The following is a 21,295-nucleotide window of genomic DNA, read 5'->3' as shown; positions in this document are numbered from 1 at the left end:
TCGCTAGTGCTCTTCCGGTCATTGACATCTCTGGCAAAGTCGCTATCTGTCGGGGACCATAATTAGGGGTACCCTCAAGACTCCTAATTCTCAGCTGGTAACCCCCATCAGCATAAAGCTGCAAAGGCCTGATGGGTGCGATTAAGTCAGGGATCAGTCCATTCGAGCGACTCGATCACGCCTCGCCCGAGCCTAGCCTCGGACAAGGGCAGCCGACCCCGGAGGATTTCCGTCTCGCCCGAGGCCCCCCTCCAACGGCGGACACATCTTCGGCTCGCCCGAGGCCCTGCCTTCGCTAAGAAGCAACCCTGAGTAAATCGCCGCACCGACCGACCAAGTCGCAGGAGCATTTAACGCAAAGGCCCTGCCAAAGGCACCATACGAAGTTCCGCCCGACCCAGGGCTCGGACTCGGGCTCAGCCCCGGAAGACGGCGAACTCTGCTCCGCCCGACCCAGGGCTCGGACTCGGGCTCAGCCCCGGAAGACGGCGAACTCCGCTCCGCCCGACCTAGGGCTCGGACTCGGGCTAAGACCCGGAAGACGGCGAACTCCGCTCCGCCCGACCCAGGGCTCGGGCTCGGGCTCAGCCCCGGAAGACGGCGAACTCCGCTCCGCCCGACCCAGGGCTCGGACTCGGGCTCAGCCCCGGAAGACGGCGAACTCCGCTCCGCCCGACCCAGGGCTCGGACTCGGGCTAAGACCCGGAAGACGGCGAACTCCGCTCCGCCCGACCCAGGGCTCGGACTCGGGCTCAGCCCCAGAAGACGACGAACTCCGCTTCGCCCGACCCCAGGGCTTGGACACCGTCCTGGCCTCTGCCGACGACCTCCGCCTCGCCCGACCCAGGGGCTCGGCCTCGGCCATGGAAGACAGACTCGACCTCGGCTTCGGAGGAGCCTCCACGTCGCCCAACCTAGGGCGCAGGCCAGCCACGTCAACAGGAAGCGCCATCATCACCCTACCCCGAGCTGACTCGGGCCACAGAGAACAAGACCGGTGTCCCATCTGGCTGTCTCCACCAGATAGGCAATGATGGCGCCCCGCATGCCCTGTGACGATGGCGGCTCTCAGCTCTCTTACGGAAGCAGGAGGACGTCAGCAAGGACACAACCGCTCCGACAGCTGTCCCTCTGCCAGGCTCCGCCACTCCTCCGACGGCCACGACATCACACTAGTTGGGTTCCAGGATCTCTCCGGCTGTCACATTGGCATGTACTCAGGGCACTAGCTCTCCCTCGCTAGACACGTAGCACTCTGCTACACCCCCATTGTACACCTGGATCCTCTCCTTGCGACTATAAAAGGAAGGACCAGGGCCTTCTTAGAGAAGGTTGGCCGCGCGGGACGAGGACGGGACAGACGCTCTCTTGGGGCCGCTCGCTTCCCTCACCCGCGTGGACGCTTGTAACCCCCTACTGCAAGCGCACCCGACCTGGGCGCGGGACGAACACGAAGGCCGCGGGATTCCCACCTCTCTCGCGCCGGTCTCCGGCCGCCTCGCTCTTTTCCCCCCTTCGCGCTCGCCCACGCGCTCGACCCATCTGGGCTGGGGCACGCGGCACTCACTCGTCGGCCTGAGGGACCCCCCAGTCTCGAAACGCCGACAGTTGGCGCGCCAGGTAGGGGCCTGCTGCGTGTTGACGAACAGCTTCCCGTCAAGCTCCAGATGGGCAGTCTCCAACAACCTCTCCAACCCGGGACGGTGCTCCGTTTCGGGAGTCTTGAGTTCATGTCCCTCGACGGCAGCTACGACATGATACTCCTTCCACCGCCACGCGACAACGACAATGGTGGCCGACAGCCCGCCCGCCGGCGGCGGAATCGACGACGTCTTCCCCGCGTGGCGGAAGAACAACATTCGAGCTCGCCCCGTCCTCTCCCCCACCGACGGAGGAGGAGGCGGGGCAACCAAGGCCAAGTAGGAGGTCGCGCCTCGTCGGCTGTCGAGCGAGTCGACGTCCCTGGCACCCCAACGGGGGGCGCGTTGGGCGCCGACCTCGCGTTTGAGACGAAGGCGAGCACCGTCTCCCCGCGACACGCCAATCCCGAGCAAGTGGACGACGCCAGCGCGCTTGCGAAAAGCTTGCAGGACGTCGCCCTCGTACCGGAGGCGACGATGCAGTCAGTCCTCGACGTGACTCCATCGCCGCTCGACGACCAAAAGGTACCAACCGATTCCCATCCTGCGTCATTTGTACTCTGCCTCAGCCCGCCTAGCAATCTCGCTTTGGCGGGCGCCCTTGTAAAGGCGAGTACAAACCCTCTGGGGTTTCGCTTGCGGTCGCCTTGGGACCGGCTGACGGACGTCTCGACCTACGGGCCCTCTGGGTCCGAGGAAGATGACGACCCCAACATCTGTTGGGATTTCTCCGGATTTGGCAACCCCAGTGCCATGCGGAGCTTCATGACCGCATGTGACTACTGCCTCTCCGACTGTTCCGACGGTAGCCGCAGCCTCGACGACGAGGACTGCGGCCCAAGCCGCGAATGTTTCCACGTCGATCTAGGGGGTCCCTCCGAAGGCAACCATCTCGGCATGCCGGAGGACGGTGCTCCCCCTGGGCCGGTGCCTCGCGCTGACATCCCGCGGGAGCTAGCTGTGGTCCCCGTTCCGGCGGGGGGTTACGACCCACAGCTTGAGCAAGTCCGCGGGGCGCAGGCCAGGATCGACAAGGGAGCAGGAGCGCTTGAGCCGATCCGCCGGGACGTCGGGCAGGCATGGGCGGGCCAACCCCCGGCCGGAGAAATACGTCACCTGCCCCAGGGTCTCCAGCACCGCGTCGCCGATGTCGTCAGGGTCAGGCCACCACCTGCATCCAGTGGGGTCGGTCAGAACCTGGCCACAGCAGCGATGCTCCTCCGCGCGATGCCGGAGCCATCCACCACCGAGGGTCGGCGAATCCAGGGAGAACTCAAAAATCTCCTAGAAGGCGCCGCGGTCCGACGGGCCGAGAGCACTGCCTCCCGAAGGCAAGGATACCCCTCGGAACCTCATGCCGCGACCTCCCGATTCATGCGGGAGGCCTCGGTCTACACCGGGCACACGCGCAACACCGCGCCTGCGGCCCCGGGCCACCTCGGCAACGAGCGCCATCACCGCGACCGTCGAGCCCACCTCGACGAGAGGGTGCGCCGAGGCTATCACCCCAGGCGTGGGGGACGCTACGACAGCGGGGAGGATCGGAGTCCCTCGCCCGAACCACCCGGTCCGCAGGCCTTCAGCCGGGCCATCCGGCGGGCACCGTTCCCGACCCGGTTCCGACCCCCGACTACTATCACAAAGTACTCGGGGGAAACGAGGCCGGAATTGTGGCTCGCGGACTACCGCCTGGCCTGCCAACTGGGTGGAACAGACGACGACAACCTCATCATCCGCAACCTCCCCATGTTCCTCTCCGACACCGCTCGCGCCTGGTTGGAGTACCTGCCTCCGGGGCAGATCTCCAACTGGGATGACCTAGTCCAAGCCTTCGCCAGAAATTTCCAGGGCACGTATGTGCGCCCTGGGAATTCCTAGGACCTCCGAGGCTGCCGACAGCAGCCGGGAGAGTCTCTTCGAGACTACATCCGGCGATTCTCGAAGCAGCGCACCGAGCTGCCCAACATCACCGACTCAGATGTCATCGGCGCGTTCCTTACCGGCACCACCTGCCACGACCTGGTGAGCAAGTTGGGTCACAAGACCCCCACCAGGGCGAGCGAGCTGATGGACATCGCCACCAAGTTCGCCTCTGGCCAGGAGGCGGTCGAGGCTATCTTCCGAAAGGACAAGCAGCCCCAGGGCCGCCCGTCGGAAGATGCTCCCGAGGCGTCTACTCCGTGCGGCGCCAAGAAGAAAGGCAAGAAGAAGTCGCAAGCGAAACGCGACGCCGCCGACGCGGACCTCGTCGCCGCCGCCGAGTACAAGAACCCTCGGAAGCCCCCCGGAGGTGCCAACCTCTTTGACAAGATGCTCAAGGAGCCATGCCCCTATCATCAGGGGCCCGTCAAGCACACCCTTGAGGAGTGCGTCATGCTTCGGCGCCACTTCCACAGGGCCGGGCCACCCGCGGAGGGTGGCAAGGCCCGCGACGACGACAAGAAGGAAGATCACCAAGCAGGAGAGTTCCCCGAGGTCCGCGACTGCTTCATGATCTACGGCGGGCACGCGGCGAATGCCTCGGCTCGGCATCGCAAGCAAGAGCGTCGGGAGGTCTGCTCGGTGAAGGTGGTGGCGCCAGCCTACCTAGGCTGGTCCGACAAGCCCATCACCTTCGACCAAGCTGATCACCCCGACCACGTGCCGAGCCCGGGGAAATACCCGCTCGTCGTCGACCCTGTCATCGGTGACGTCAGGCTCACCAAGGTCCTTATGGACGGGGGCAGCAGCCTCAACATCATCTACGCCGAGACCCTCGGGCTCCTGCGCGTCGATCTGTCCTCCGTCCGAGCAGGCGCTGCGCCCTTCCACGAGATCATTCCCGGGAAGCGCGTCCAGCCCCTCGGACGACTCGACCTCCCTGTCTGTTTCGGAACACCCTCCAACTTCCGAAGGGAGACTCTGACGTTCGAGGTGGTCGGGTTCCGAGGAACCTACCACGCGGTGCTGGGGAGGCCATGCTACGCGAAGTTCATGGCCGTCCCCAACTACACCTACCTGAAGCTCAAGATGCCGGACCCCAACGGGGTCATCACCGTCGGCCCCACGTACAAACACGCGTTCGAGTGCGACGTGGAGTGCGTGGAGTACGCCGAGGCCCTCGCCGAGTCCGAGGCCCTCATCGCCGACCTGGAGAGCCTCTCCAAAGAGGTGCCAGACGTGAAGCGTCATGCCGGCAACTTTGAGCCAGTGGAGACGGCTAAGACCGTCCCCCTCGACCCCAGTGGCGACGCCTCCAAGCAGATCCGGATCGGTTCCGGGCTCGAGCCTAAATAGGAAGTAGTGCTCGTCGACTTTCTCCGCGCGAACGCCGACGTCTTCGCGTGGAGTCCCTCGGACATGCCCGGCATACCGAGGGATGTCGCCGAGCACTCGCTGGATATTCGGGCCGGAGCCCGACCGGTCAAGCAGCCTCTGCGCCGATTCGACGAGGAGAAGCGCAGAGCGATAGGCGAGGAGATCCACAAGCTAATGGCAGCCGGGTTCATCAAAGAGGTATTCCATCCCGAATGGCTCGCCAACCCTGTGCTTGTGAGAAAGAAAGGGGGGAAATGGCGGATGTGTGTAGACTACACTGGTCTCAACAAAGCATGTCCGAAGGTTCCCTACCCTCTGCCTCGCATCGATCAAATCGTGGATTCCACCGCTGGGTGCGAAACCCTGTCTTTCCTCAATGCCTACTCGGGGTATCATCAAATCAGGATGAAAGAGTCCGACCAGCTCGCGACTTCTTTCATCACGCCCTTTGGCATGTACTGCTATGTCACCATGCCGTTCGGTTTGAGGAATGCGGGTGCGACGTACCAGCGGTGCATGAACCATGTGTTCGGCGAACACATCGGTCGCACGGTCGAGGCCTACGTCGATGACATCGTAGTCAAGACAAGGAAAGCTTCCGACCTCCTCTCCGACCTTGAAGTGACATTCCGGTGTCTCAAGGCAAAAGGCGTCAAGCTCAATCCCGAGAAGTGTGTCTTCGGGGTACCCCGGGGCATGCTCTTGGGGTTCATCGTCTCCGAGCGGGGCATCGAAGCCAACCCGGAGAAGATCGCAGCCATTACCAACATGGGGCCCATCAAGGACTTAAAAGGTGTACAGAGGGTCATGGGATGTCTCGCGGCCCTGAGCCGCTTCATCTCACGCCTCGGCGAAAGAGGCCTGCCTCTATTCCGCCTCTTAAGGAAGGCCGAGTGCTTCACTTGGACCCCTGAGGCCGAAGAAGCTCTCGGGGACCTAAAGGCGCTCCTCAGCAAGGCGCCTATCTTGGTGCCCCCAGCTGATGGAGAAGCCCTCTTGGTCTACGTCGCGCGACCACTCAGGTGGTTAGCGCCGCGATTGTGGTCGAGAGGCAAGAAGAGGGGCATGCATTGCCCGTTCAGAGGCCAGTTTACTTCGTCAGCGAGGTACTGTCCGAAACCAAGATCCGCTACCCACAAGTTCAGAAGCTGCTGTATGCAGTGATCCTGACGAGGCGGAAGTTGCGACACTACTTCGAGTCTCACCCGGTAACTGTGGTGTCATCCTTCCCCCTGGGGGAGATCATCCAGTGCCGAGAGGCCTCGGGCAGGATTGCGAAGTGGGCAGTGGAAATCATGGGCGAGACCATCTCGTTCGTGCCTCGGAAGGCCATCAAGTCCCAGGTCTTGGCGGACTTCGTAGCCGAATGAGTCGACACCCAGCTACCGATGGCTCCGATTCAACCGGAGCTCTGGACCATGTTTTTCGACGGGTCGTTGATGAATATGGGAGCCGGCGCGGGCCTACTCTTCGTCTCACCCCTCGGGAAACACCTACGCTATGTGCTACGCCTCCATTTCCCGGCGTCCAACAATGTGGCTGAGTACGAAGCTCTGATCAACGGATTGCGAATCGCCATCGAGCTAGGGGTTCGACGCCTCGACGCTCGCGGCGACTCGCAGCTCGTCATCGACCAAGTCATGAAGAACTCCCACTGCCGCGACTCGAAGATGGAGGCCTACTGCGATGAGGTTCGGCGCCTGGAAGACAAGTTCTACGGGCTCGAGCTTAACCACATCGCTCGGCGCTACAACGAGACTGCGGACGAGCTGGCAAAAATAGCCTCGGGGCGAACAACGGTTCCCCCGGACGTCTTCTCCCGGGATCTGCATCAGCCCTCCGTCAAGATCGATGACCCTCCCGAGCCCGAGGCGCCCTCGGTCCAGCCCGAGGTACCCTCGGCACGGCCCGAGGCACCCTCAGATCAACCCGAGGTACCCTCGGTCTCCGAGGGCGAGGCATTGCGCATCGAGGAGGAGCGAAGCGGGGCCACGCCTGAACGAAATTGGCAGACCCCGTACCTGCAATATCTCCGCCAAGGAGAGCTACCCCTCGACCGAGCCGAGGCTCGGCGGATAGCGCGACGCGCCAAGTCGTTCGTCTTGCTGGGCGATGAGAAGGAACTCTACCACCGCAGTCCCTCGGGCATCCTCCAGCGATGCATCTCCATCGCCGAAGGTCAGGAACTCCTGCAAGAGATACACTCGGGGGCTTGCGGCCATCACGCAGCGCCTCGAGCCCTCGTCGGGAATGCTTTCCGGCAAGGCTTCTACTGGCCAACGGCTGTGGCTGACGCCACTAGAATTGTCCGCACCTGCGAAGGGTGTCAATTCTATGCGAAGCAGACCCACCTGCCCGCTCAGGCTCTGCAGACAATACCCATCACCTGGCCCTTCGCTGTGTGGGGTCTGGACCTCGTCGGCCCCTTGCAGAAGGCGCCCGGGGCTACACGCACCTGCTGGTCACCATCGACAAATTCTCCAAGTGGGTCGAGGTCCGACCTCTGAACAGCATCAGGTCCGAGCAGGCGGTGACATTCTTCACCAACATCATCCATCGCTTCGGGGTCCCGAACTCCATCATCACCGACAACGGCACCCAGTTCACCGGCAGAAAATTCTTGAACTTCTGCGAGGATCACCACATCCGGGTGGACTGGGCCGCCGTAGCTCATCCCATGTCGAATGGGCAAGTAGAGCGTGCCAACGGCATGATTCTACAAGGGCTCAAGCCTCGGATTTACAACGACCTCAACAAGTTCGGCAAGCGATGGATGAAGGAACTCCCCTCGGTGGTCTGGAGCCTGAGGACGACGCCAAGCCGGGCCACGGGTTTCACGCCGTTCTTCCTGGTCTACGGGGCCGATGCCGTCTTGCCCACTGACCTGGAATACGGCTCCCCGAGAACGAGGGCCTACGACGATCAAAGCAACCAAGCTAGCCGAGAAGACTCACTGGACCAGCTGGAAGAGGCTCGGGACAAGGCCTTACTACACTCGGCGCGGTATCAGCAGTCCCTGCGGCGCTACCACGCCCGAGGGGTCCGACACCGAGACCTCCAGGTGGGCGACCTAGTGCTTCGGCTGCGGCAAGACGCCCAAGGGAGGCACAAGCTCACGCCCCCCTGGGAGGGGCCATTCATCATCGCCAAAGTTCTGAAGCCCGGAACATACAAGCTGACCAACAGTCAAGGCGAGGTCTACGACAACGCTTGGAACATCCAACAGCTACGTCGCTTATACCCTTAAGATGTTTTCAAGTCGTTCATATACCTCGCACCCACACAAAGTTTAGTCATCAAGGAAGGGTCGGCCTCGCCTCGGCAAAGCCCGACCCTCCCTCGGGGGCTAAAAGGGGGGGAACCCCCTCTGCGTCGAAATTTTCCTCGAAAAAAGATCTCTTCTGCCAGAATATCTTTCGTGCTTTTTGACTACTTCGAAAAGTGGATCCTGAAAACGACGGAGTACACGTAAGCAGCCAAGGCTGACCGAGCTGAGGGACTCCTACGCCTCCGGGATACGGATACCTCACTCATCACCTTCTGCGATAAGTAACTCGCGTTCGGATAAAGTGATTCCGCGGATCGAACAAGTCTTCATGTTCGGAAGTTCTTCTGCCGAAGCGATCCTTCGAGCCTTCTCGACTGAGTCGGTGGCAGGGCCTCATGGACGGGTGAAAGTACACGTAAGCGGCAAGGCCGACCGAGCCGAGGGACTCCCACGCCTCCGGGATACGGATACCTCACTCATCACCTTCCGCAAGAAGCAACTCCCACTCACACAAACTTCCCTGTTACCGACAAAAAAGTCCAGATACTCGAAACAAGAGGAAAGGAGACGCAGCTTTACAACACAGCGAGGGCGTGTATTCTGGCCTCGGCGGCTGCAGAAGGCACACGCTACAAGACACTCTGACCCTGCAGGCTCGGGTCTTGACGCTGGAAGGGGGCAGCAACACCCTCGGCATCGACGACACCTTCGGCGAGGCCCGACCTAGCCTCGGACGGCGACGCGGTCCGAGGATCTCCGCTCCGAAGGACGACGTCATCACCACGCCCGGGCAATCGCTGCCAGGGACTTCTCCGGGAATCCGGCCCGAGCAGGCGGCTCGGCCGGTTGCCCCTGGGGCCTCGGCCGACCATCTCCCAAGGGCGCCAGCCCGACCTGAGGCCTCGGCTGATCAAATCCGACGTTGGCCCCGCCAACTACTCGCCCCGTCGCATTAACTCCGCGGCTGGACAGGCGGCGCTTCTGGCAGGAGCAGCGGGCAACGCTTCGCCTTCGCCGAAACAACCGCGCCAAAAAAGGTACGCCGCGTCGTTCGGTTTCGTATCCTTTTCCCTTTTTTCCTCTTTCTCTATCTCTTGCGACAGGGACCGGGAAAGGGGGATACCCCGAAAGGGATCCTTCCCCGTGAAGGAACCAGGCTCCGAGCCTCTCTACTGATCAGAGGTTCGAAGGCTGGCCCCCCGAAGGGTTCAACAGCCGCCTCAGATCGCGTGGGCCCTATACCCACTACTGGTCAGAGGTTCGAAGGCCGGCCCCCCGAAGGGTTCCACGGCCGCCTCAGGCTACTCGGGCCCCGCGCCCATTACTGATCAGGGGTTCGAAGGCTAGCCCCCGAAGGGTTCATAGCCGCCTCAGACGCCGAGCGAGGGATGACCAGGGGTACGTTCGATACATAACCAAGGCTCGGGCTGCGCTCCCGAGGTACCCTAGGACATTTCTGAGACCAGCGGGAGCGATCTTGTAACGGAATCCCATCGGAGGGAGGCATCGAGCCCTCGGACCCCGTCGCCAGGGGACCGGGTCCGGCAGATCACCCGCAGGTACTTTTGGGCGTGCCTCTGGGCCCCTAGCCGACCCCTAACGAACGGGGCACGGACGTCCACTCGGATTACCCGCTTGCAGCTCACCGGAGACACCATGTTCGGCGCCCATCGAGGGTAACATGGCGCTCTCCCCCCTCCTCCTTGCGGAAAGGCGACGCAGGGGCGTATGTAAAAAAGCCGAGTCTGTCCCTGATCGCCCTCTTGCCCTGTGCAAAGGCTCGGGGGCTGCTCTCGCAAACCCGGCTCCGGCCAAACCGTTGACAGCGTCAACATACCAGCCCGAGAACTTGGGCCCCGACCGTACACCCGGGCTACGGCCAGCTCGCATGAGGGAACAACCAGACCAGCCGAAGCATTACGCAAGGCAATAAGACCTCGAAGGAGTGAAACCACTCCTCCGAGGCCTCGGGGGCTACACCCGGCGGGTGCGCTCGCGCGCACCCACCGGAACAAAATGCAACCGAGAAAGGCTGGTCCCCTTGCAAAAAAGTGCGACGAAAGCCTCCAAGCGAGTGCTAACACTCCCTTCGAGGCTCGGGGGCTACTGTCGGGGACCATAATTAGGGGTACCCTCAAGACTCCTAATTCTCAGCTGGTAACCCCCATCAGCATAAAGCTGCAAAGGCCTGAAGGGTGCGATTAAGTCAGGGATCAGTCCATTCGAGCGACTCGATCACGCCTCGCCCAAGCCTAGCCTCGGACAAGGGCAGCCGACCCTGGAGGATTTCCGTCTCGCCCGAGGCCCCCCTCCAACGACGGACACATCTTCGGCTCGCCCGAGGCCTTGCCTTCGCTAAGAAGCAACCCTGACTAAATCGCCGCACCGACCGACCAAGTCGCAGGAGCATTTAACGCAAAGGCCCTGCCAAAGGCACCATAGGAAGTTCCGCCCGACCCAGGGCTCGGACTCAGGCTCAGCCCCGGAAGACGGCGAACTCCGCTCCGCCCGACCCAGGGCTCGGACTCGGGCTCAGCCCCGGAAGACGGCGAACTCCGCTCCGCCCGACCCAGGCCTCGGACTCGGGCTAAGACCCGGAAGACGGCGAACTCCGCTCCGCCCGACCCAGGGCTCGGGCTCAGCCCCGGAAGACGGTGAACTCCGCTCCGCCCGACCCAGGGCTCGGACTCGGGCTCAGCCCCGGAAGACGGCGAACTCCGCTCCGCCCGACCCAGGGCTCGGACTCGGGCTAAGACCCGGAAGACGGCGAACTCTGCTCCGCCCGACCCAGGGCTCGGACTCGGGCTCAGCCCCAGAAGACGACGAACTCCGCTTCGCCCGACCCCAGGGCTCGGACACCGTCCTGGCCTCTGCCGACGACCTCCGCCTCGCCCGACCCAGGGGCTCGGACTCGGCCTCGGCCATGGAAGACAGACTCGACCTCGGCTTCGGAGGAGCCTCCACGTCGCCCAACCTAGGGCGCAGGCCAGCCACGTCAACAGGAATCGCCATCATCACCCTACCCCGAGCTGACTCGGGCCGCAGAGAACAAGACCGGTGTCCCATCTGGCTGTCTCCACCAGATAGGCAATGATGGCGCCCCGCATGCCCTGTGATGACGGCGGCTCTCAGCTCTCTTACGGAAGCAGGAGGACGTCAGCAAGGACACAACCGCTCCGACAGCTGTCCCTCTGCCAGGCTCCGCCACTCCTCTGACGGCCACGACATCACACTAGTTGGGTTCCAGGATCTCTCCGGCTGCCACATTGGCATGTACTCAGGGCACTAGCTCTCCCTCGCTAGACACGTAGCACTCTGCTACACCCCCATTGTACACCTGGATCCTCTCCTTGCGACTATAAAAGGAAGGACCAGGGCCTTCTTAGAGAAGGTTGGCCGCGCGGGACGAGGACGGGACAGGCGCTCTCTTAGGGCCGCTCGCTTCCCTCACCCGCGTGGACGCTTGTAACCCCCTACTGCAAGCGCACCCGACCTGGGCGCGGGACGAACACGAAGGCCGCGGGATTCCCACCTCTCTCACGCCGGTCTCCGGCCGCCTCGCTCTTTTCCCCCCTTCGCGCTCGCCCACGCGCTCGACCCATCTGGGCTAGGGCACGCGGCACTCACTCGTCGGCCTGAGGGACCCCCCGGTCTCGAAACGCCGACACTATCAGAATAGCCCAATAGTTTTGGAGCGCCTCCATTCCTCTTGGCTGGATGGTAGTGCAGGCCCCAATGCATTGTGCCTGCCACATACCGAAGAACACACTTGACTGCAGCAAGGTGCTCTTGACGAGGCGCCTCCATGAACTGGCTAAGATATCCCACCGAATACGCCAAGTCCGGTCTGGAGTTACACAGGTACCTGAGGCTTCCAATGAGACTGCGGTATTTTATGGCATCCACGCTCGGCGTCATCCCATCCTTGAGTAGCTTCAGCTTCGGCTCCATGGGCATGGCACTGGCATTGCATCCTGCCAGTCCTGCCTTTTCGAGAATCTTGGCGGCGTACGCAGCATGACAAAGCATGATCCAGGCTGCTCCTTGTGTCAGCTCTAGGCCGAGGTAGTAGGAGAGAAGCCTGAGATTGCTCATGCGAAAAGTGATCATCATCTCGGCCTTGAACCTGCTCATGGCTCCTGTGTCGCCCCTAGTGATGATCAGATCATCCACGTAGACGCCTATGATCAGGCGCCCGACACCCATTCTGAAAGGGAAATAGGGTCAAACCTTTTCCTAAATAATTTTGGTGGTTGAATTGCCCAACACAAATAATTGGACTAACTAGTTTGCTCTAAATTATAGGTTCTACAGGTGCCAAAGGTTCAACACAAACCAATAAAAAGTCCAAGAAAGGGTTCAAATAAAAAGAGCAAAAGACAACCAAAGGCAACACTGGTCTGGCGCACCGGACTGTCCGGTGTGCCACCGGACAGTGTCCGGTGCACCAGGGAAATCAACTCCGAACTTGCCACCTTCGGGTTTCTAGAATTGCCACTCCGCTATAATTCACCGGACCGTTCGGTGTGCCAAGCGGAGTAACAGCTACAGTGCCAACGGTCGACTGCAAAAGTGAACAGTGAATAGTGAACAGTGCGGACTACGCGCGCAGAGTCAGAGCAGGCACCAGATGGCGCACCAGACAGTGAACAGGACCTGTCCGGTGCACCACCGGACTGTCCGGTGGCCCCACATGTCAGAGCTCCAACGGTCGAACCCTAATGGTTGGGTGACGTGGCTGGCGCATCGGACAGTGTCCGGTGGCGCACCGGACTGTCCGGTGCGCCATACGACAGCAGCCTTCCCTAACGACCACTTTGGTGGTTGGGGCTATAAATACCCCCAACCACCAACACTTCAAGGAATCCAAGTTTTTCAGCCAACACATTCAATACAAGAACTAGTGCATTCAATACAAGACACAAATAGAGTGAATCAAAATCTCTCCAAGTCCCAATTCCACTCAAAGCAATAGTGACTAGAAGAGAGAGTTTTGCCGTGTTCTTTTGAGCTCTTGCGCTTGGATTGTTTTTCTTCCTCTATTCTTGTTCCCAAGTTCTTTGTAATCAAAGCAAGAGACACCAATTGTGTGGTGGTCCTTGTGGGGACTTAGTGTCCCAATTGATTGAGAAGAGAAGCTCACTCGGTCTAGGTGACCGTTTGAGAGAGGGAAAGTGTTGAAAGAGACCCGGTCTTTGTGACCACCTCAACGGGGAGTAGGTTTGCAAGAACCGAACCTCGGTAAAACAAATCACCGTGTCATCCGCTCTTATTTGCTTGTGATTTGTTTTCGCCTTCTCTTTCGGACTCAATTATATTTCTAACGCTAACCCCGGCTTGTAGTTGTGCTTAAACTTTATAAATTTTAGATTTGCCTATTCACCCCCCTCTAGGCGACTTTCAATTGGTATCGGAGCCCGGTACTTCATTAGAGCCTAACCGCTCGAAGTTATGTCGGGAGCTCACGCCAAGAAGGAGATGGTGACCGGCGAGAAGCCCGCCACAAGCCACGGGAAAGCTCCATCGGGAGAGTCCGACAACAGGAAAAGGGAGGAATCACCTCCCCGCGTCAAGTCGCACCGGAGTGGCGATAAGAAGAAGAAAATGAAGAAAGTGGTCTACTACGAGACCGATTCTTCGTCGCCATCCACCTCCAGCTCCGACACGCCGTCCGTCACTTCTAAGTGCCATGAGCGCAAGAAGTTTAGTAAGATCCCCTTACGCTATCCTCGCATTTCCAAACACACTCCTTTACTTTCCGTCCCACTAGGCAAACCACCGGTTTTTTACGGTAAAGATTATAGTATGTGGAGTGATAAAATGAGGCACCATCTAACCTCACTCCACGCTAGTATTTGGGACATTGTTGAATTTGGTGCGTAGGAACCATCCGTGGGGGATGAAGGCTATGACTCAGACGAGGTAGCCCAAATCCGGCACTTCAACTCCCAAGCCACTACTATACTCCTCGCCTCTCTAAGTCGTGAGGAGTATAATAAGGTGCAAGGGTTGAAGAGTGCCAAAGAGATTTGGGACATGCTAAAGACCACGCACGAAGGAGACGAGGTGACCAAGATCACCAAGAGGGAAACGATCGAGGGGGAGCTCGGTCGATTCATGCTTCACCAAGGAGAGGAGCCACAAGCCATGTACAACTGGATCAAGACCTTGGTGAACCAAGTGCGCAACCTCGGGAGCACCAAATGGGATGACCATGAAATGGTCAAGGTTATTCTAAGATCACTTGTATTTCTTAATCCTACTCAAGTTCAATTAATTCGTGGTGATCCTAGATATAAACTAATGTCTCCCGAGGAAGTGATAGGAAAGTTTGTGAGCTTTGAGCTAATGATCAAAGGCTCCAAACAAATCATCGAGCGAGGCGCCACCTCCACACCCAAGGTGCAACCCGTTGCCTTCAAAGCAACGGAGGAGAAGAAAGAAGAGTCTATGTCAAGTAGGCTCCCCATCGACGCCTCCAAACTCGACAATGAGGAGATGTCTTTAATCATCAAAATTTTGCCAAATCCTCAAGCAAAGGAGGGGGAAGGATTACAAACCCCACTCCAAGAAGGTTTGCTACAAATGTGGTAAGCCCGATCACTTTATAGCAAAATGTCCTATTTCTAGTGACAGTGACAGGGGCAACGACAAGAAGGGAAGAAGAAAGGAGAAGAAGAAGTATTACAAGAAGAAGGGCGGCGATGCCCATGTTTGTCGGGAATGAGACTCCAACGAGAGCTCCACCGACTCCTCCTCCGATGAGGACACCGCAAACATCACCGTCAACAAGGGTCTCCTCTTCCCCAACGTCGGCCACAAGTGCCTCATGGCAAAAGACGGCAAAAAGAAGAAGGTAAAATCTAGAGCTTCCACTAAATATGTAACATCTAGTGATGAGGCTAGCTCTAGTGACGATGAGGATGATTTGCTCACCCTTTTTGCTAACTTAAACATGCAACAAAAAGAAAAATTAAATGAATTGATTAGTGCTATTCATAAGAAGGATGAACTCTTGGATAGCCAAGAGGACTTCCTTATTAAAGAAAATAAGAAGCATGTTAAAGTTAAAAATGCTTATGCTCAGGAGATAGAAAAATGTGAGAAATTAACTAGTGAGCTAAGCACTTGCCATGACACTATTTCCAACCTTAGATTTGAGAATGATAAATTGGTTGCTAAGGTTGAGAAATTAGATGCTTGTGATGATTCGATTGTTAATCTTAGAAATGATAATGTTAGTTTAATTACTAAGATCGACAAGTTAAATGCATCTCTCTCTAGCCTTAAAATTGAGAATGAAAAATTAATGGCTAAGGCTAAAGATTTAAATGTTTGCAATGATGTTATTTCTAATCTTAGAAATGAAAATGTTTTATTACATGCTAAGATTGATGAATTAAATATTTGCAAACCCTCGACATCTACCATTGAGCATATTACTATTTGTACTAGATGTAGAGACATTAATGTTGAAGCTATTCATGATCACCTAGCTTTAATTAAACAACAAAATGATCACATAGTTCAACTTAGTGCTAAAATTAATGAGCATGACTTAGAAAATGAAAAATTTAAATTTGCTAGAAGCATGCTCTATAGTGGGAGACGCCCTAGGATTAAGGATGGCATTGGCTTCCAAAAGGAAGACAATGTCAAGCTTAATGCCCCTAAGAAATTGTCTAATTTTGTTAAGGGTAAGGCTCCCATGGTTCAGGATAACGAGGGTTACATTTTATACCCTGCCGGTTATCCCGAACACAAAATTAGGAGAATTCATTCTAGGAAGTCTCACTCTGGCTCTCATCATGCTTTTATGTATAAGAGTGAGGCATCTAGTTCTAGGCAATCCACTCATGTTAAATTGCCTAAGAAGAAAACTCCTATTGCATCAAATGAGCCTATTATTTCATTTAAGACTTTTGATGCTTCATATGTTTTAACTAACAAATCAGGCAAAGTAGTTGCCAAATATGTTGGGGCCAAACACAAGGGCTCAAAGACATGTGTTTGGGTACCCAAGGTGCTTGTTTCTAATGTCAAAGGACCCAAGACCGTTTGGGTACCTAAGAACAAGGCCTAAACTTGTTTTGTAGGTTTATGCATCCGGGGGCTCAAGTTGGATCATTGATAGCGGGTGCATAAACCACATGACTAGGGAGAAAAGGATGTTCTCCTCCTACGAGAAAAACCATGATCCCCAAAGTGTTATCACATTCGGGGATGGAAATCAAGGTTTGGTCAAAGGACTTGGTAAAATTGCTATATCATCTGACCATTCTATTTCCAATGTTTTTCTTGTAGATTCTTTAGATTACAACTTGCTTTCTATTTCTCAATTATGCAAAATGGGCTACAATTGTCTTTTTACGGATATAGGTGTTACTGTCTTTAGAAGAAGTGATGATTCAATAGCATTTAAGGGAGTGTTAGAGGGTCAGCTATACTTAGTTGATTTTAATAGAGCTGAACTCGACACTTGCTTAATTGCTAAGACTAACATGGGTTGGCTCTGGCATCGTCGACTAGCCCACGTTGGGATGAAGAATCTTCATAAGCTTCTAAAGGGAGAGCACATTTTGGGACTAACAAATGTTCATTTTGAGAAAGATAGGGTTTGTAGCGCATGTCAAGCAGGGAAGCGAGTTGGTGTTTACCATCCACACAAGAACATCATGACGACTGACAGGCCGCTTGAGCTACTCCACATAGATCTATTCGGCCCGATAGCTTACATAAGCATCGGTGGGAGTAAGTACTATCTAGTTATTGTGGATTATTATTCTCGCTTCACTTAGGTGTTCTTTTTGCAGGAAAAATCACAAACCCAAGAGACATTGAAGGAATTCTTAAGACGGGCTCAAAATGAGTTCGGATTGAGGATAAAAAATATTAGAAGTGACAACGGGACGGAGTTCAAGAACTCACAAATAGAAGGCTTTCTTGAGGATGAGGGAATCAAGCATGAGTTCTCTTCTCCCTACACACCACAACAAAATGGTGTAGTAGAGAGGAAGAATAGAACTCTACTTGACATGGCGAGGACCATGCTTGATGAGTACAAGACTTCGGACCGGTTTTGGGCGGAAGCAATCAACACCGCTTGCTACGCCATCAACCGTCTATACCTTCACCGAATCCTCAAGAAGACATCCTATGAACTCCTCACCGGTAAAAGGCCCAATGTTTCATATTTTAGAGTCTTTGGTAGCAAATGCTTTATTCTTGTTAAAAGAGGTAGAAAATCTAAATTTGCTCCTAAGGCTGTAGAAGGCTTTTTACTTGGTTATGATTCAAACACAAGGGCATATAGAGTCTTTAACAAGTCCACTGGACTAGTTGAAGTTTCTTGTGACATTGTGTTTGATGAGACTAACGGCTCTCAAGTAGAGCAAGTTGATCTTGCTGAGCTAGATGATGAAGAGGCTTCGTGCATCACGCTAAGAAACATGTCCATTGGGGATGTGTGTCCTAAGGAATCCGAAGAGCCTCCACAAGCACAAGATCAACCATCTTCCTCCATGCAAGCATCTCCACCAACTCAAGATGAGGATCAAGCTCAAGATGATGAAAATGAAGATCAAGAGGAGCCACCTCAAGAGGAGGACAATGATCAAGTGGGAGATGCTAATGATCAAGACAAGGAAGATGATGAGGGTCCAAGACCGCCACACCCAAGAGTCCACCAAGCAATACAACGAGATCACCCCGTGAACTCCATCCTCGGCGATATTCATAAGGGGGTAACTACTCGATCTCGTGTTGCTCATTTTTTTTGAACATTACTCTTTTGTGTCTTCTATTGAGCCATACAGGGTAGAAGATGCATTAAGAGATTCGGATTGGGTGTTGGCAATGCAAGGGGAACTCAACAACTTCACAAGAAATGAGGTATGACATCTTGTTCCACGTCCTAACCAAAATGTTGTAGGAACCAAGTGGGTCTTCCGCAACAAACAAGATGAGCATGGTGTGGTGAAAAGGAACAAAGCCCGACTTGTGGCCAAGGGATATTCACAAGTCGAAGGTTTGGATTTCGGTGAAACCTATGCACCCGTAGCTAGGCTTGAGTCAATTCGCATATTACTTGCCTATGCTACTTACCATGGCTTCAAGCTCTATCAAATGGACGTGAAAAGTGCCTTCCTCAATGGACCAATCAAGGAGGAGGTCTATGTTGAGCAACCTCCCGGCTTTGAAGATAGTGAGTATCCTAACCATGTGTATAAACTCTCTAAGGCGCTTTACGGGCTCAAGCAAGCCCCAAGAGCATGGTATGAATGCCTAAGAGATTTTCTTATCGCTAATGGCTTCAAAGTCGGAAAATCCGATCCTACTCTCTTTACTAAAACTATTGCAAATGATTTGTTTGTATGCCAAATCTATGTTGATGATATTATCTTTGGGTCTACTAACAAATCTACATGTGAAGAGTTTAGTAGGATTATGGTTCAAAAATTCGAGATGTCTATGATGGGGGAGTTGAAGTATTTCTTAGGATTTCAAGTCAAGCAACTCCAAGAGGGCACCTTCATTAGCCAAACGAAGTACATTCAAGACATACTCACCAAGTTTGGGATGAAGGATGCCAAGCCCATCAAGACACCCATGGGAACTAATGGGCATCTCGACCTCGACACGGGAGGTAAATCCGTAGATCAAAAGGTATACCGGTCGATGATAGGATCTTTACTCTATTTATGTGCATCTCGACCGGATATTATGCTTTCCGTATGCATGTGTGCAAGATTCCAAGCCGATCCTAAGGAAGTTCACCTTAGGGCCGTGAAACGAATCTTGAGATATTTAGTTGATACTCCTAAGTTTGGCCTTTGGTACCCCAAGGGATCCACTTTTGATTTAATAGGTTATTCAGATGCTGATTGGGCAGGGTGTAAAATTGATATAAAGAGCACATCAGGGACTTGTCAGTTCTTGGGAAGATCCCTGGTGTCTTGGGCTTCAAAGAAACAAAATTCAGTAGCTCTTTCTACCGCCGAAGCCGAGTACATTGCCGCAGGCCATTGTTGCGCGCAATTGCTTTGGATGAGGCAAACCCATATCGATTATGGTTACAAATTAACCAAAGTCCCTCTCCTATGTGATAATGAGAGTGCAATCCGCATGGCGGATAATCCTGTTGAGCATAGCCGCACTAAACACATAGCCATTCAGTATCACTTTTTAAGGGATCACCAACAAAGGGGGGATATCGAGATTGCATATGTTAGCACCAAAGAACAATTAGCCGATATCTTTACCAAGTCATTGGATGAGAAAGCTTTTACCAAACTTAAGCATAAGCTAAACATTCTTGATTCTAGGAATTTTGATTGATACTTTGCACACATAGCTTATTTATATACCTTTGATCGTATCTCTTTTATTCGCTATGACTAATGTGGTTTTCAAGTGTATTTCATGCTAAGTCATAGATTGAAAGGGAAATGGAGTTCTTCGACGAAGACAAGGCTTCCACTCCACTCCATCGAATTATTCATCCTTCGCCGTCACTCCGCATCGCTCTCCAATTTGGTATAATCTTCACTCCTACATTATTTACCAAAGGGGGAGAAAGTTTGAGAAGGGCTTATATTTCACTAACAAGTATCCGTTTTTGGCGATTCATGCCAAAGGGGGAGAAAGTATTAGACCAAAGCAAAAGGACCGCACCACCACCAATTTCAAAAAATGTGTTCTTTCAATTTGTATTAAAGAAGTTTTTCAACATCTTATTTTTTATATAATTTCAAATTGGTATGACCCCTTTCAAAATTAATATCTAAAACCCTCTTGAACACTAAGAGGAGAATTTCATTAAGGGGGAGTTTTGTTTAGTCAAAGGAAAAGCATTTGAAACAGGGGAGAAAATTTCAAATCTTGAAAATGCTTCTCAAAATCTTATTCATATACCTTTGACTATTTTGCAAAAGAATTCCCAAAAGAGTTTTGCAAAAACAAAACAAGTGGTGCAAGCGTGGTCCAAAATGTTAAAATAGAAGAAAGCATCCATGCATATCTTATGAAATGTAAATTGGTTTAATTCCAAGCAACCTTTGCACTTACCTTATTCAAACTAGTTCAATTTTGCACTTATACATTTGCTTTGGTTTGTGTTGGCATCAATCACCAAAAAGGGGGAGATTGAAAGGGAAATAGGGTCAAACCTTTTCCTAAATAATTTTGGTAGTTGAATTGCCCAACACAAATAATTGGACTAACTAGTTTGCTCTAGATTATAAGTTCTACAGGTGCCAAAGGTTCAACACAAACCAATAAAAAGTCCAAGAAAGTGTTCAAATAAAAAGAGCAAAAGACAACCGAAGGCAGGCCTGGTCTGGCGCACCGGACTGTCCGGTGCACCAGGGAAATCAACTCCGAACTTGCCACCTTCGGGTTTCTGGAATTGCCACTCCGCTATAATTCACCGGACTGTCTGGTGTAGCACCGGACTGTCCGGTGTGCCAAGCGGAGTAACGGCTACAGCACCAACGGTGGACTGCAAAAGTGAACAGTGAACAGTGAACAGTGCGGACTGCGCGCGCAGAGTCAGAGCAGGCACCAGATGGCGCACCGGACAGTGAACAGGACCTGTCCGGTGCACCACCGGACTGTCCGGTGGCCCCACATGTCAGAGCTCCAACGGTCGAACCCTAATGGTTGGGTGACGTGGCTGGCGCACCAAACAGTGTCCGGTGGTGCACCGGACTGTCCGGTGCGCCATACGACAGCAGCCTTCCCCAACGGCCACTTTGGTGGTTGGGGCTATAAATACCCCCAACCACCAACACTTCAAGGAATCCAAGTTTTTCAACCAACACATTCAATACAAGAGCTAGTGCATTCAATATAAGACACAAATAGAGTGAATCAAAATCTCTCCAAGTCCCAATTCCACTCAAAGCAATAGTGACTAGAAGAGAGAGTTTTGCCGTGTTCTTTTGAGCTCTTGCGCTTGGATCGTTTTTCTTCTTCCTCTATTCTTGTTCCCAAGTTCTTTGTAATCAAAGCAAGAGACACCAATTGTGTGGTGGTCCTTGTGGGGACTTAGTGTCCCAATTGATTGAGAAGAGAAGCTCACTCGGTCTAG

The sequence above is a fragment of the Zea mays genome, chromosome 1 (assembly GCF_902167145.1).
Source record: "Zea mays cultivar B73 chromosome 1, Zm-B73-REFERENCE-NAM-5.0, whole genome shotgun sequence".
Taxonomy (NCBI): Eukaryota; Viridiplantae; Streptophyta; class Magnoliopsida; order Poales; family Poaceae; genus Zea; species Zea mays.
The sequence above is the reverse complement of the archived record's forward strand: the minus strand, read 5'-3'. Positions refer to the sequence as shown.